Source organism: Protopterus annectens, chromosome 2.part1, assembly GCF_019279795.1.
Source record: "Protopterus annectens isolate FY-2018-M chromosome 2.part1, PAN1.0, whole genome shotgun sequence".
Lineage (NCBI taxonomy): Eukaryota > Metazoa > Chordata > Ceratodontiformes > Protopteridae > Protopterus > Protopterus annectens.
In genome coordinates, this window is record NC_056729.1 from 1,833,525,084 (window position 1) to 1,833,539,587 (window position 14,504).

A 14,504-nucleotide genomic window follows, 5' to 3' on the forward strand; every position below is an offset into this window, starting at 1 on the left:
TATATAATGTGTGTGTGTATATACTATAAATATATTTACTTCCTAGACCACCCAATTTACTGTGTTGATTTGTAGGTCTATATAAGCAAGTACCAGGCTAGCTGCCATTGTGGGCCATTTTAAGTCCAGCCAGTTTCTTTTGCTGGGAATCAAACCCTGTACTTCTTGTCTGTGAGGTAAACACCCTAACCATTATGCCAACCCTCAACCCTAAAAAAAACGACACTTCTGTAATGAACTTTTGCTTTTGAGTATTATATCGTCTTTGCCTGTACTGTGTGATGTTTAAATGATCTGGTGAAGTAAATTATATTTTCTAACATTTTTTTCAGGTGTTTTTCTCTTAGCTTTTTCTGAAATACAGTTCTGAGAAATCTGTATTTTTATATCACAGCCAGTTTCTGAAAAATTCACAGACAAGGATTCATAAATGAGCAATGTGCAGTTGTTCAGCACTAACATTTGAGAGTTTGTTTTTCAAGGCAGCTTACTGCTTAGAAGATAGGGATATTTCGCTGCCTTTGAATATTCACATCCTTCATATGATCACCAATTACCACTGCACTATACATTGCCTATGAACCAGTCACAGCTTTTTCAAGTACTTTTAAACTTGTGCACTATATGTCTATTGCCTTGTGTTCCTTCTGGAAAGCGTTTTTTGAATATACAAATCTCAGTTGCACATTCTTCCTGGGTTTAAAAGACCTGTACAGCTTTTACTGCATCTCAGCATACGTTTCCCTTCTGTCTGACATTGCCTTATATATGCAGTCTGCTTTACCTACAGCCATATGTAGTAGTAATTAGTAAAGGTGTAATTGCAAATATAAGTAGTGAAGGTTTTAATCTGTCATCAGTAGTTGTGCTTAATGCAACTGCATGGCTACTAAACACTGCCATCCACCTTTTACATTGCATTTCTAAGCTATGTGCATCAAATTTACTATAAAAAAAATAAGCAATCTTGGAATTTCCAGAGACGTGTCATATTGTGCTTTAGTATTACTGAAAACTGTCCGCTTACCTGCATTTGTACAGGCTTTGAGTATCTCTATCTTTCAAGCAATATACTTTGTACCTCTTTTATTCTTCTGATTGAGCTTTGAACTAATTCCTTTAAATAAAGCTTTATTTTGTGTTTGTTATTCAGTAATTTAACTGCAAACTTCTGAAATGAGCAAACTGACTGGAAAATAATAAAATTAGTTTTTCATACAATGGGTATTAAAAACAAAAGAAAAATGGATTTCCATACAGATTAATGAGGTATGAAAGTTAATTTTAAACTACTTTTTTTTCTGGTAGATGCACAATTATGTACATATATTTTTTGTGTGAGTCTTGTATTATTTATTACTTGTTCAGTTGTAGATCTTTCACCACCTGATGTACTGATGTATTTAAATTTGGGTGGGATTAATTTATTTCAGTTTTGATCAAGTCCTGAAATTTGGAAAGGGCAAAAGTGCTAAACAGAATTTTATGAATAAACCTATTTTTTATTTTATTTTATGAATAAACCTATAGGATTGGTCTCGTATTTGTCGCAACTTCTTTCAGCACTGGATGAGTTTCCACTGTTTTGTTTTCACATACAAGAAATAAATACTGTAATTGTACAAATTATACTTATAAGTTGCTGCTCTGTGAAGATTTCTTAAGATCGGTAAGGTGTTCATTCATTACTTACAAACAAGACAAACATGAAAGTGCATTTTACATGCTATTGACACATTTTGCTTTTTGTACAAAACAAATGGTACTCCTGAGACGAAGTCCAATTTAAAAGGTCATATAATTAACATGATCCACCAGAGAGCTCTATAAATTATCAAGTCTGGCCAAAAGCCAACCTGGCAAAGAAACTACAATTGTGCAAGTTAACTTATCATAACAGCAGATGTTAAAATGATCACTGTTGCTGTAGCCTTGGCTATATGGGTTATAGCCTGCCAAAGATATAATAGCAGGCCAAATTTCAAAGCTTCAGGCCACCCTCCACATGCCCAAACTATCACAGTCAGCTCAATATGTGCCAAAAAAGATACACTTGGGCACCAAGGTCTTTCGATCTTTTGTGCAAGAGAGCAGAAGACTGAGCCCAGAAAGAACAAAACTACAAATATAAAAAGATTTAGTTCTGTTCAAATAGTACCTTGGTTGTCTATGGACATACAAGTTAAGCTGCATCCTTTTTCCTTCATTTTTACATTTAGGAAAGAAAACTGGGAGATGGCTAGTTTGGCTTAAAGTAAAGTTAGATAGCACTTTAGACATACAAGGAGGGCTAATTCTCAAAGAGACCATCTCCGTGCAAAATTAGATAGGGTCGACTCACCATAAGAGCTTGCAACTCAAATACCCTTCTTGCAAAGGTCAGAACAATGAGTAAAACTGTTTCCCATGTTAAGAACCTCAAGTCAGCCAGGTTAGCTGGTTCAAATGTAGCAAGCTCTCTACATAAAATTAGAATCGCAAGGTGGGGCCACTGTTTTTCTTGGAGCCCTCTTATGCAAAACCACTTTTAAAAACAATTTGAGATCAGGATGCATTGAAAGATCCATTTGCAGACATGCTGAAATGCCCATTAAAATAAAGCTTGATTTAGGAGTAAGAAAGGCCATAGGATAACTCGCAATTATTGTAACGCCAGACAACAACTAGTCTAACTGGGTGCCGATTATTATTGTTGGCACTAACTAGAAAACCTTTTCCATTTACTAATGTAGGATTCTTTTACTCTCAGGCGTTCTTGCCTACATTAGTACCTGCTGCACATCTTCAGTAAATTTGTACTCAGAGAGACGTAACACTCCGCCACGCAGGCAGTCAATTGAAGTTGAATGTGGTTGGGGTGTATGAAACGCTCCTGCTCTTGTGTCAGTAGATCCAGTCTGTGAGAAAGCTTGTAATATTTAACCTTCGCCATTTCCAAAATAAGGGAGAATTCATGGTTTCCTGTGCTAGAAGGGAGTGACTGCAATAATTTTGGGGGGATTCCTTCTGAATATTCAGAAGTACCCTGGATATCAGTGGAAAGGGTGGAAAAGCATACAGCAACATTCCTGCGTATAGAAAAGAAAAGGCATCTGTCTTCCAGGCCTTCTTGCATGGAGTCCTAGAGCAAAAGTTTGCCAGCTGCTTGTTCAGACAGGAAGCAAACAGGTATTTGTGAAGATCTCTTCACAGACAGATCAAATCTTGGAACCCGCTGATCTAGTTTCCATTTGTGAAGGTTTGCCATTGTACTGCCCAGCTTGTCTGACACAGTTTTGCTCTGAAGGAATGCAAGGTGCCTGTCAAGTGAGATTGTGCTGAGAAGCTATATCCCAAGCTGACATGGCTAGTCATTAGAGAGGATAATGCCTGGTTCTCCCTTGCTTGTTGATGTACCACCTGATTGTGGTACTGTCTGTAACAAGTTGCAAAGGTCTCAAGGAACAAAGATGATTCAGAGTCGAGTGCCTTAATCAGAGCAAGAAAGTATTTTACATTTATGTGCTTGCATCTGTCCTTGGTGTCCCACATACCTTGCAGTTTTACTCTCCTAAAACTGCTCCCCAAACAAAGTCTGTGGTGAGTGACTGCTTTGGAACTTGGAGGGAGAAGGTGAGTGCTGAATTTAAGGAAATTTGCTGTTTCCACCAAGTTATTTCTTTTCTGCCAAACCCCAGCACTGAGATTTGAAAAGACAAAGGATCAAGGTACTGGGACCAAAGACACTTCAGATACCAATTTATCTTTGTCATGTGGAGTCATCTTGCCAGGGGTATCATAAGAATCATAGATGCCATGAAACCCAGAATCCTGAGGTATCCCCTCGCACTGACCGAAGACTGGGTGGAAAACCTTAGAAACAGATTTAGATAAAGATCTACTTTTTTCATGTAGAAAAAAAGCGGTTTAAAATGACGTGTTCAGCTGACACCTCAGGAGCACAATTCTTTATGAAGGAGCCAAAAGAGACTTTTGAATGTTCTCATGGAAATCCCAGCTTGTGCAGAGATCTCTTACTCAACTGACACTTTGAAAAAAGCCCTATGAAGATAAGTGAGACATCTAAATATGGAAATGTGTCAATGCCCTGTAGTCTGCAATGCATGATAACTACAGCTAGACACTCTTGGTACAGTAGAAAGTCCAAAGGGTGAAGCAAAGAACTGATAATTTTATTTTTAACATTTGTTTTACTGAGATTAAATCCAACTGGACACTTGTACTATTGCTTTTTATTCAAGTATGTGATGTGTATTATGCTGTTCATTTGATATGTGATAAGTAATGTGTATTATATGTTGCTTGTTTGATATTTACTGTATTTTTGTTCACACATGTTAATATAGCAGCCACGTGAATTAACCTATGTATTTTTCCACCATATTAACCTATGTATAGTTCACCATATTACTTCTTTTTCAGCAGAGTCCTGGGGCGAAAAGCTCCAAGAAGTAATATGGTGAACTATACATAGGTTAATATGGTGGAAAAATACATAGGTTAATACATGTGGCTGCTATATTAACATGTGTGAACAAAAATACAGTAAATATCAAACAAGCAACATATAATACACATTACTTATCACATATCAAATGAACAGCATAATACACATCACATAATTGAATAAAAAGCAATAGTACATAGATTAATCCAAGTGGTAAAGCAAAAAGAAAGACAGGAAAAATTCCCGTGAGCAGCATAAAACAGAGGATCAGTGAATTTGCAGTACTATGATAAACACATAAGGTGCAAGGAAGTAGGTCCATATTTACAAATATTTACAGTTAGAAAGCACGAGTGTAATTCTTGATTCGGTCAGGAGATCCGTGAGTCTAATAATAGAAGTACAATATATGAACATGAGGTACCCAGAAGTAGGTAAATGCTACTAAATGTGCAAAAAATGTACAGAGCATCTAGGTGGGAGTATCATGTGGGCATTGGTGCTTAAGAGATTGCTCTCCTGTGACCTGGATGGGTGTAAGGTGGTGTCTTTGCAATAGCAAAGGAGTTAGCATAGAGGTGGGTTTTTAGGAGGTCCTTAAATATGGTTTCACGAGTTTGTATCCTGAGGTCAGGTGGGACAGTGTTCCATGCAATAGCCACCTCATAGGAGAATAGGGCTTCCCCAGAGCTGTTCTTGCATGGATTTACCACAATCAAGGATTTGTTGGTCGATCGTAGTTCCCTGCTGGAGTTGTGGAAGTTTACTATGCCAGCTAGGGCAGGGGTTCTCTCGGGTTGATATAGAATTTGACGAGTGATAAGTTGGTGGTAGCGCAATAGGTTTAGGAATTCTAGCCAGTGCAGCTTGATTAGGGATGGACAGTGGTGGGAGCGTGATTTAGTATTGGCAGCGAACCTGGCTATTTTATTGTAGCAAGTTGAGAGTTTGTTCAGGTCGGATTTATTGATTTTGGTTTGAACTTGGCAGGCATACAGCAATCTTGATAAGAGATGACTTCTGGCAATGGTAGTCCTGGACTTGGGGTGAGGTTCTGCTTGCTACGGTACAGGCATCCTAGCTTTTTATGAACTTTAGAGATGGTTTGGGATATGTGTTTATTGAACTTAAGTTGTTGGTCAATAGTAACACCTGGTAATTTAGCCTTGGTTACTGGGGCGACGAGGGTGTTATTGGCTGAAAGGATGGTGAACGTGGGGTTATAGTGTTTAGTTGGGTGGAATAGCATTAGTTGAGTCTCTTTTGGGTTTAGTATTAGTTGATGGTTGTTTAGCCAGTTCTCCATCTCAGTGAAGGGTTCCTGGACTTTACTTAGTAGTAGATGGATGTTGGGTGCTGAGCAGATTAGGGTTGCATCATCTGCATACTGAACAATATCAGCTTTGGTGGTTGCTATATGGAGGTTGTTCGTAAATATATTAAAGAGAAGGGGGCCTAGGATTGAGTCTTGGGGACACAACATGTGATGGGGGGTGGGGAGTTGGCCCATTGACAGATTGTGAACGTTTTCTTAGGTAACTGTTAAACCATTCCAGGGAGGGGTTATCAAGGTTGAGCTCAGAGAGGCAGGTAAGGAGTTTGTTGTGAGAAACTGTGTTGAATGCCTTGGATAGATCTAGAAAGGTGGCAGAAAACAGTTCACCTTGGTTCCTGTGTGAGTTTATAGTATTGGAGAAGTTAATTAGGGCAGTGCTAGTGGTATGGGATGGTCTGACTCCATGCTGGGTTTTAGATAGTAGGTTGTTGGTTAGTAGGTGGGTGAGGAGTTGGTGGTGGATACATTTTTCCAAGATTTTAGATATGGGTGATAGGATTGCGATGGGGCAGTAGTTGGAGAGGTCAGTAGATGGGCCGCCCCTTGTGTAGGGGGATGATGTAGGAAGTTTTCCACTAGGATGGAATGGTGCACATTGAAATTGACCTATTTATAAGTAGGGACATGGGTAGACAATGGCTTTGGATGCAATTTAGAGATATTTGGCTGGTAGATTGTCAGCAAGGGTAGCTGGTTTAAGTTTAGCTAGGAGTTTTTGAAGAGTTGATGTTGGTACTGGTTTGAGTGAGAAGGGAGGAGCGTTGGTTTGTTTTTTGGGGGGTAGTGGTTGGGTAGTTGGTAACATGTTATTCACTAATTTCAGTATTGAGGAGGTAAAATAGTTATTAAAGTCTGAAGCTATACTTTAGTCAGGGCCTTCAATGTTTGGTGGTGGAGTAGTGGCTTTTCCAGGCTACAGGATGTTGTTCACTGCAGCCCAGAATTTTTGTGGGTTGTTGCTGTATTTCCTCTGTAAGGAAATATAGTGGTTTATTTGTCTGATTTGACCTGTTTTTTTTTTTGCTTTATTCCCAAGTTCAATAAAGGTTTGCCTAGTTTTGGGTGTTTTGTGCTGTCGCCAGATTTTCCAGGCTTTGTCCCTATCCTTGAGTAGGATCTTTGTACATTTTTTCTAACCAAAGGGCAGGGTTACTGCATACCCTGTTTTGAGTGGAGCTACTTGGTTTAAAACCTGTAGAAATGTGGAATTTAAGTATTCTACTGCACTATCCAGGGGGAGGGTTTTTAGGAGAGCCCAGTTGCAGTATTTTAGGGTTTCTAAGAATTGCTCTGAGGGGAAGTTTTTTTGGAAGCGGGTCTGTAATAGGGATGGGGGAGTTCATATGTCTAAGTTTGTGCCGAAGGAGAAAGGTTGGATTATGGTCATTGAGGGAGTCATGTAGTGTCCCGCATTGGTGGGCAGTGCTGGGCTGGTTAGTGAGGATCCAATCCAAGATGGATTCTCTTTTGGTGGTCTTGTCAGTTCTTTTGGGCGAGTGTAAGAGTTGAGTGAATTTGTACAGGTTAATGCGTTGGTGGTTGTTGGAGAGTTTACGGTGTTCCAGTCGATGTTGGTGTCGCCTAGGACTATAGTTTCCTGAGAGAGGGAGCGGGATGCCCAATGGAGTATGGATTCTAGGGTATTAAGATTATTTCCTGGTGGAATACAGATACTGAGTAAGTTTAGTTGTTTATGCTGATTTTATATAAGTTTAGTGAAGAGAGTCTCAGTGTTGTTGAAGCAAGGGGCTTCTTTATGAAGGCGCTGGACTTTTAGATTGGATTTAAAAAGAAGGGCAATACCTCCGTCCTCTTCTTTGTGGCCTATCTACTCTTAATATGCTGTAGCCAGGGGGTTTATAGTGTTGTCTTTTATATGGGGGTTAAGCCATGTTTCTGTGATAACCATTATATCTGGCTTGTAAAGGTAGATAGCTGAATGTAATTCTTCTATTTTGTTTAGGATACTATGAATATTTAGGTTCAGTATAAGTATATCAGTGGGTTTGTGCTTGAAAAGAAGACTGGGGTTGGATGTGCCATTGGAGCTAGTTGTTCGACTGGGGTTGGGGTGGATGTCCCCTCCCAGTAATAGTTGAGCTGCAATGTTGGTAATAGTTTTAAGGTAGAGAATTATTAGGAAGTGATGTTTGAGGCTAGGGTGTTTTTTGGCTTGTGAGATGTAATGGATTGGGGGAGTGAGCTGACAGAGAAGAGGGTGATTGGTGACTGGTTGTAGGATTATGAGCATGGATGGGTTATTCATGGTATGAGGAAGGGTGGGGGATTTTACAGTGCATATTGATTAGTGGATGGTGGTAGGTTGTAATAATGGCCATTAATTAGAGACAGGTGGTTAGGGAAAGCAGAAGTATGGGGATGGTATGGATGTGGGGAGTGGAGGGTTGTTGTCATGATGTAAGTGAGGTCTGTGTAGTGTAGGGGGTATGGGTGGAGTGATGGGCTATGAGAAGAATTGGTTAGTTAAATAAACAGTGTGGTGATTGGTTGGTTGGAAGAGAGGGGGATGGTGTCTTATTGAGTATGGGTGTGGTTAATAGTTACAGAGTAGATGTACTATGATTGGGTGTGGGTGAGTCAGATGATATGGGGTAGGGATAAAGCTATGAGTAGTGGGGGTGGGTGGGAAATGTGAACAGGGTAGGGTAGCGGAAAGAGCCTGAGGTAGCGAGGACGAACAAAGCGGGGCCTGCACCAAGCTCGTACAGGTAGGTGGCTGCTAGAGACCATCTACAAGTGTTTGAAAGGAGACTGTGCTTTATGGAGGGACAGAGCTAGGCTAGTATTCCACGTAGACAATACCAAAGAATGTATTCAGCCACACTAAAAAGCTAGAAAAAGTCTGAAAGCCTGGGAGTGGGAGAGGATAGACACGGCAGAGGAAGAGACCAGTACTTAGCAAGTGGCAGAAAGTGTTGGAATTCAGGCTACAGCAAGAGTCACTGGGGGGGGGGGTGAAGACAGGGCTAGAAACAGGACTCAGAGTAGTGAGGCTTAGTAGTTAATGGGATACGGGTGACTGCCTTTCTGAGTAGCATGCTTCCTTACAGTTAAACAGGGAAATATTGTGGTTAGACAGAAAAAAATAGAATCCACAACTGTTTAAGGCAATGGATAAAAATGGAGATGAAGTTAGTTGCAATCTTGTTAGGTTTCTAAAGAAGGGTGATGCCGGTCCTGTAAATATCTCAATGGCAGTGTAATAGCAGGGTAAGAGCGGGATGGATATAGTTGGACAGTTAGGGAGAAGAAATGAACCTTATTAGGATTTTGATAAAGAGCTGGGAGAAAAACAAGAGTTTGTAGCACTGCAGCACATTAAACCATTTGGATGCCTTTAAAGGAATATAAAAATAACAATGGCAACATTAATCAACAAACAGTAATACCACTAGGATGCTAAGCTCATGGGAAGCAAGCAACACAAGCTCTTGGGGTCTTGTTCTGATGGTAGTTAGAGGTAACAGTGGGTAAGCATTATTATCAGTATGATTTTAAGACTAGCTTACAAGCAGCATTTTTCAGAACAGTGCTACTTATATAATATACTTATGCAGGAAACCCATCAAAAATAGAACATACTCTTAGCGGTATCTGTGATAAAGACATACAAAACCTTAAAAACATGCTTTAAGTCTGGATGAATAGGGGTGTGATAATAAGCATTGCTTAAATTTAGTGTTACCAGCAAACTTGAAAAAGGAAGAACAGGTAACAGGTTGTGAAGTGACATCATTTTGAATTAGGGCACTAGCGAAAAAGGTTTAGGAATGAAAGATCTAGAACTGGTCTTTAAGCATTTTCTTTCTTTGGCACTAAAAATATCCTTGAATAAAAACCTTTTCCCCAACCGGGAAGGAGGAACTGGTTCTATCACACCCTGGAACTGCAGGTGATGGACTTGCAGAAATATAAGAATCTGGTCTGGTGGATGAGGGATTACCCCCTAGAAAGGAGGAATTTCCTTCTTACAATGCCATGTGTATGAATGATCTTCAGAGACCAGTTGTCTCAAACCATCTGTTGCCAAAGAGAAAAGTGAAAATAAAGACTTTCTGCAAGGGAAATGAGACTGTTGGGGGGGGGGGGGCAAAGTCCCTTAAATAGTAATTCTGGCCTGGACTGTCTTTGGTTTTGGAAGGTTCCAGAATTAGTTTTGGATTCTCTTTGCCATTTCTTCTTAAATGTCTGTTTACCTGAATTTTGTTGAGACTGGTTGCCAAAACTGGATAAGGGGTTAAAGACTCACTTAAATTTTTTGAAATGGATGGCTGATAAATTCTGGAGACTCACTGTATCTGTTTTCCCCTTCTGTTACACATTTTGATCACCTGTGTAGCAGAGGGGCCAAAAACAATCTCTGTTCAAAGGAGAACTTAAAATGTAATTTTTATCATCATCTGGGAGGTTTTGAGAATGCAACAGTCCTCAAAGCAGTACCAGTGGGCATGGCCCTGGAAGCAGTAACAATTGAGTCATATATACACATACACACTGCAAACACTGAACAGTGGCTTGTACAACAGAAGCAACTAAATTATTTAGAACAGATTCTTTACTCACGAGAAATAACCCGCAGAAAAAAAACAAACATTCTTTATACTTTCCCAATTACTCAGAACAAACTAACATATGAGCTGGACAATTCAAAATTCTGAAAATCAAAGCCACAGAAGCATAAACATTTTTGCAATACATATAAATAATCTTCCCATTCTTATCAGAGAGAGTAGAAGTGGGATTAACTAAATGTTTAGCTGCAGTACGATAAAGTAAAGCTATAGCTTTTAAGTCAAGTTTGGGAGGAGTGCATAAAAACTTAAGACTGAGGAACTTTATACATCCTATTTGCCTTTTTAGGGGCAGCTAACTGACTCTCTGGAAAATTGCATGCAGAAACAAACGCATCCTGCAAAGCTAACAGAACTGGATGAATGGTTGAAGGTTCTGGCAGTTCCTTCTGTAACAACTCCTGGTATTTTCTGAGACTGAGAAACCTCAGTCTTCTGCCACTGAAAACACTAGTATATAGTCTCAGAGAAAGAGAACCCCCCCCCCAGCCCCCCACAGCCACTTGCACAGAAACTGAGCTCTCCTCTAGAGTGTGAATCAGAAATCTGAGGAGAAAACCCTGCATCTGTCCCTTCATCTTCCTGTCGAAATTCAGGATCTTGAATATTTTCAGAAAGAGGTATTCCACTTTCTTTTACCAGAAACTATTTCAGAAGGATCAATAACATGAATTAAACCCTGAGCCATGCCCAGAAAACCACTCATATCTTAGGAAACTTGAGGAGGAGTAGATGTGAGATGTGTTTAGTTTTCTGTTTCTTTTTGGCAGAGGAAATGGGGCCAACAGTGTTATTAATGGTGGTGTCAGTTTTCCCAGGGATGGACACAACATTCCAACAAAACAGGGAAGCCATCCCAGTTTCTTCTCCTAGGACTGATGAGACTGGCTCCCCCTTGCTCACTGAATTTAAACTGACAGGAAAAAAGAGCACTTGTTTAAAAGTACAATACAGTCATATGACAGTCAGTTAAAACACAAAATCCTAGCTTTAAAATATCTTCCCTTAACAGGAAAATGTTACAAAATAAAACATGTTTAAAATGTAAGTATTTTTTCCCCAAACGGAATTTATCTGACCAGCAAAGGAACAGCACAAGTTGACTATCAATCCTCAAAAGCCAAAGAGGGGTATACTCTTTGGCGACAGGAAAGTTTTGGAGGGTTTGATGCCCTAACCTGCCCTGCCAGCTCAGCTTGCACTGACTGATGGTTTTGGACACATGGAAGTTGCCCTGAAGATTTGTCCGGCAGTTATATCTTATGCAGGATGTAACCCACATAGGTAAGGCTGTCATAGCACTAATCAATATGATGAGCATGACTTCAGTAAATTTTCAAACAAGATTCCAAGTTCACTTTTAGCATATTGTCCAGCAATAATCAATAGGAAGCTGTATAGTAAACAGCTGTATGAATAATTCAAGAAATGTATTACATGCATTCCAGTTCTTGTTTTGCAGCAGCAGACATACTAGTACTTTCTTAAATAACCAGTCAAACCACAGTAATGTTGTGCTACGGAGGAAGAGATTGTCAGTAGGGTACAGTGAGAAAAAAAACTAATGCATCTGTGTTTGGAAACTTGGCCATAGGCCAAGCCTCTGCTAAAGCACAAATCACATGTCTGCATCACAAAGGTTTAACTTAAGAAAATACAGTGGCAATGTTACCTTCAGGATACTACATGTATATATGCCAAGTACTGAAAAATGCATTTAAATTTATATCAGGTAATATACGTTTATAGAAAACTATGATATGGCATGTTAACAGGAAATCTTTCTGGCATATATAAGAATCATTTACAGACAATTGACTGCAAACAGCTGTAATGTAAGACTTATTCTGCATTGTGGATTTGATGTGGCAAATGCCATTACTGGCACCTGTGAAGGTACAACCATAACTCAGTAGTAACTAACATCAGCTGTATGGAATCATAACTGAACATCTTAAAATAAACACAAGTGAAAATTATGTTGGTTGGTGAAATTTTAAAACTCTAAAACCACAGTGCTACTCTACAATAACTAGAGTCAAGTTTCCTCCCTTTCTGTTTCCATGACTTGATCTTTATGTATTGCGATTCAATGAACCAAAGAATTACAGTCAGTGGTGAAACACCGTAGAAAGAATAAAAAGTCAGAAAAGAAAAAAATAGCTGTTAGGGCTTGAAAATTAAAAACATAAGTTTATTAATACAGCAACCATGTCAAGTAAATCAAAATATTATGATCAACTGTTTAGTCTCGCTGTGCATTTTTATGTCATTCGAGCTACCATGACATTGGCCTATTTCTCTATCTGCATATACTCCCCAAATATGAACTTGTTTCAAAACATTAGCAGTTACTGAAAAGTAGGAAGTGGACATTTTGAACTATATTAACATATACAATATGATTAAATATGGAGCATATAAACTTCAGTGTATAATGATTCTCACTTATTATGCCTTGGATCACCTTTAATGCAAGTAACCACAAAACATCATCATTTCACTGAACAAGTCATAATTTTCTTCTCTTACTGTCAATATTTCAGTGTAGCTATGTAGTTTTTATGTGATTAATATCTATACAGTTCTTAAGCCATCAAAATTACCTGTAATGCTGCAGTCGTTACAACCAAGTGAAATGGCTAGGTTATAGACTACTTAAGACTGAATTGCTAAAAACAGCAATACAACATCAGAAATACTTTAAGGTGGTATTCACAAAAAACGGAGACTATCAAATAAACACTAAAAGACCAAGGTTATAGAGTATTTACTCTTGAGATGTTCCCTATGTACCCCTATCTACTATGAGCACTTGTGAGATGGATGAACCGTGTAAATAAGTGAAGGCTCCGTGTTGATACATTCTTCATGTAAAACAGTGAATCTCAATGATTCTCATTAACAGACTCATGAAATGTGTCCAGCAAGTCATATGAACCTCCATTTAAATAGATAAGCTTTCATAATAATGCTAAACATGCTGAAGGCACATACGTTTCTCATAGGATACCTTAAATTGCAGATCCTTAAAACTCATTTCCTCTGCTCCATACCCCAAAACTATTGTCCTGAGATTACATATCATCTGAGTACATGCACTCATAAAAAAATAGTCTTTCTAGCAGTAACAGCATCAACACATTTGAATAAGTATTTCCGAGGGGAAGCCCCCTGAATTCCCCAGATAGGGAATTTGCCCCCACAACCACTTAAATAGTCTGCCTCTGATGTCAATCCATCTCTGATAAACAGCATAAAGCAGGCAATGAAAATCTCTTTTTATCCAAGTTACCATGAATTTGGAGTGTGATAATAAAGACCACAAGGAAACACAGCATCAAGTGTCCATGCACAAAGGGATATTACCCACACATCAGATCCTGATCACTTAAACCAATTTAAGCTGACTTGTTTAAATGGCATATTTGTTTGATGATAAAAGCTGACTTCTGACATACTAAGTAAAGATGAAAGCAACTGTTGGCAAGCTAGTAAAAAATAATGGTTATAAGAGTTAATTAAACTCAAACATATAGTATGCTTTACAGAATACATGGCTTTAATAAGCAAGAAAAATAAAACAGTAGCCATACCTGCCCTTCATTAAAGCACCAATATAAGCCCTTCAGTCCGTAAGCAAAAATTGTCTAAATATCACAGAAACCAAAATGGAGCCTAAAAAATTAAAAAAGAAATACTATTAGTACACGCAAGCACAACACCTAACAGCATAACAGAAAAAGGCATGCACTGAGAAATAAGTATACTTGATTTAAACTCAATTAAACATGTTAAAAGGTAAACATGTTCACTGACTGGCTTAACAAAAATATTGACATCGAAAGTACAGTTGTGTAAAATCTTACCATAACAGTAGATGCCCCTCTTTTGACTGCTGCAGTATTCATAACCAAAGTGATCTCCTGCCAAGGCCAGCCCAACGTCCAGCCAGTATACCAAAGCTTTTAGTACTTACAGGCACCACACATCACAGGTACACTCCCCACACAAGGCATAGGGTGTGTACAGGTGAAAAAATACAAAACATTCTTTTTCAACATCCTGCTTGCATCTGCATATAAAATGTACATCATTGGTAACAGTATGTATCATATTATTCAGAATG

General features: G+C 38.8%; 1 protein-coding gene across 5 annotated transcripts in view; it reads right to left on the reverse strand.

Moving 5' to 3' along the window:
• The window catches only part of RASL10B (RAS like family 10 member B), a 1,932,764-nt gene that overhangs the window by 1,314,044 nt on the left and 604,216 nt on the right, over positions 1–14,504 (reverse strand). For all 5 annotated transcript variants that reach the window (XM_044063271.1, XM_044063272.1, XM_044063274.1 and 2 more), the window contains one exon: positions 13,972–14,053. The gene's annotated coding sequence lies outside the window, so the exon portion shown is untranslated. The remainder of the gene's footprint in view (positions 1–13,971; positions 14,054–14,504) is intronic.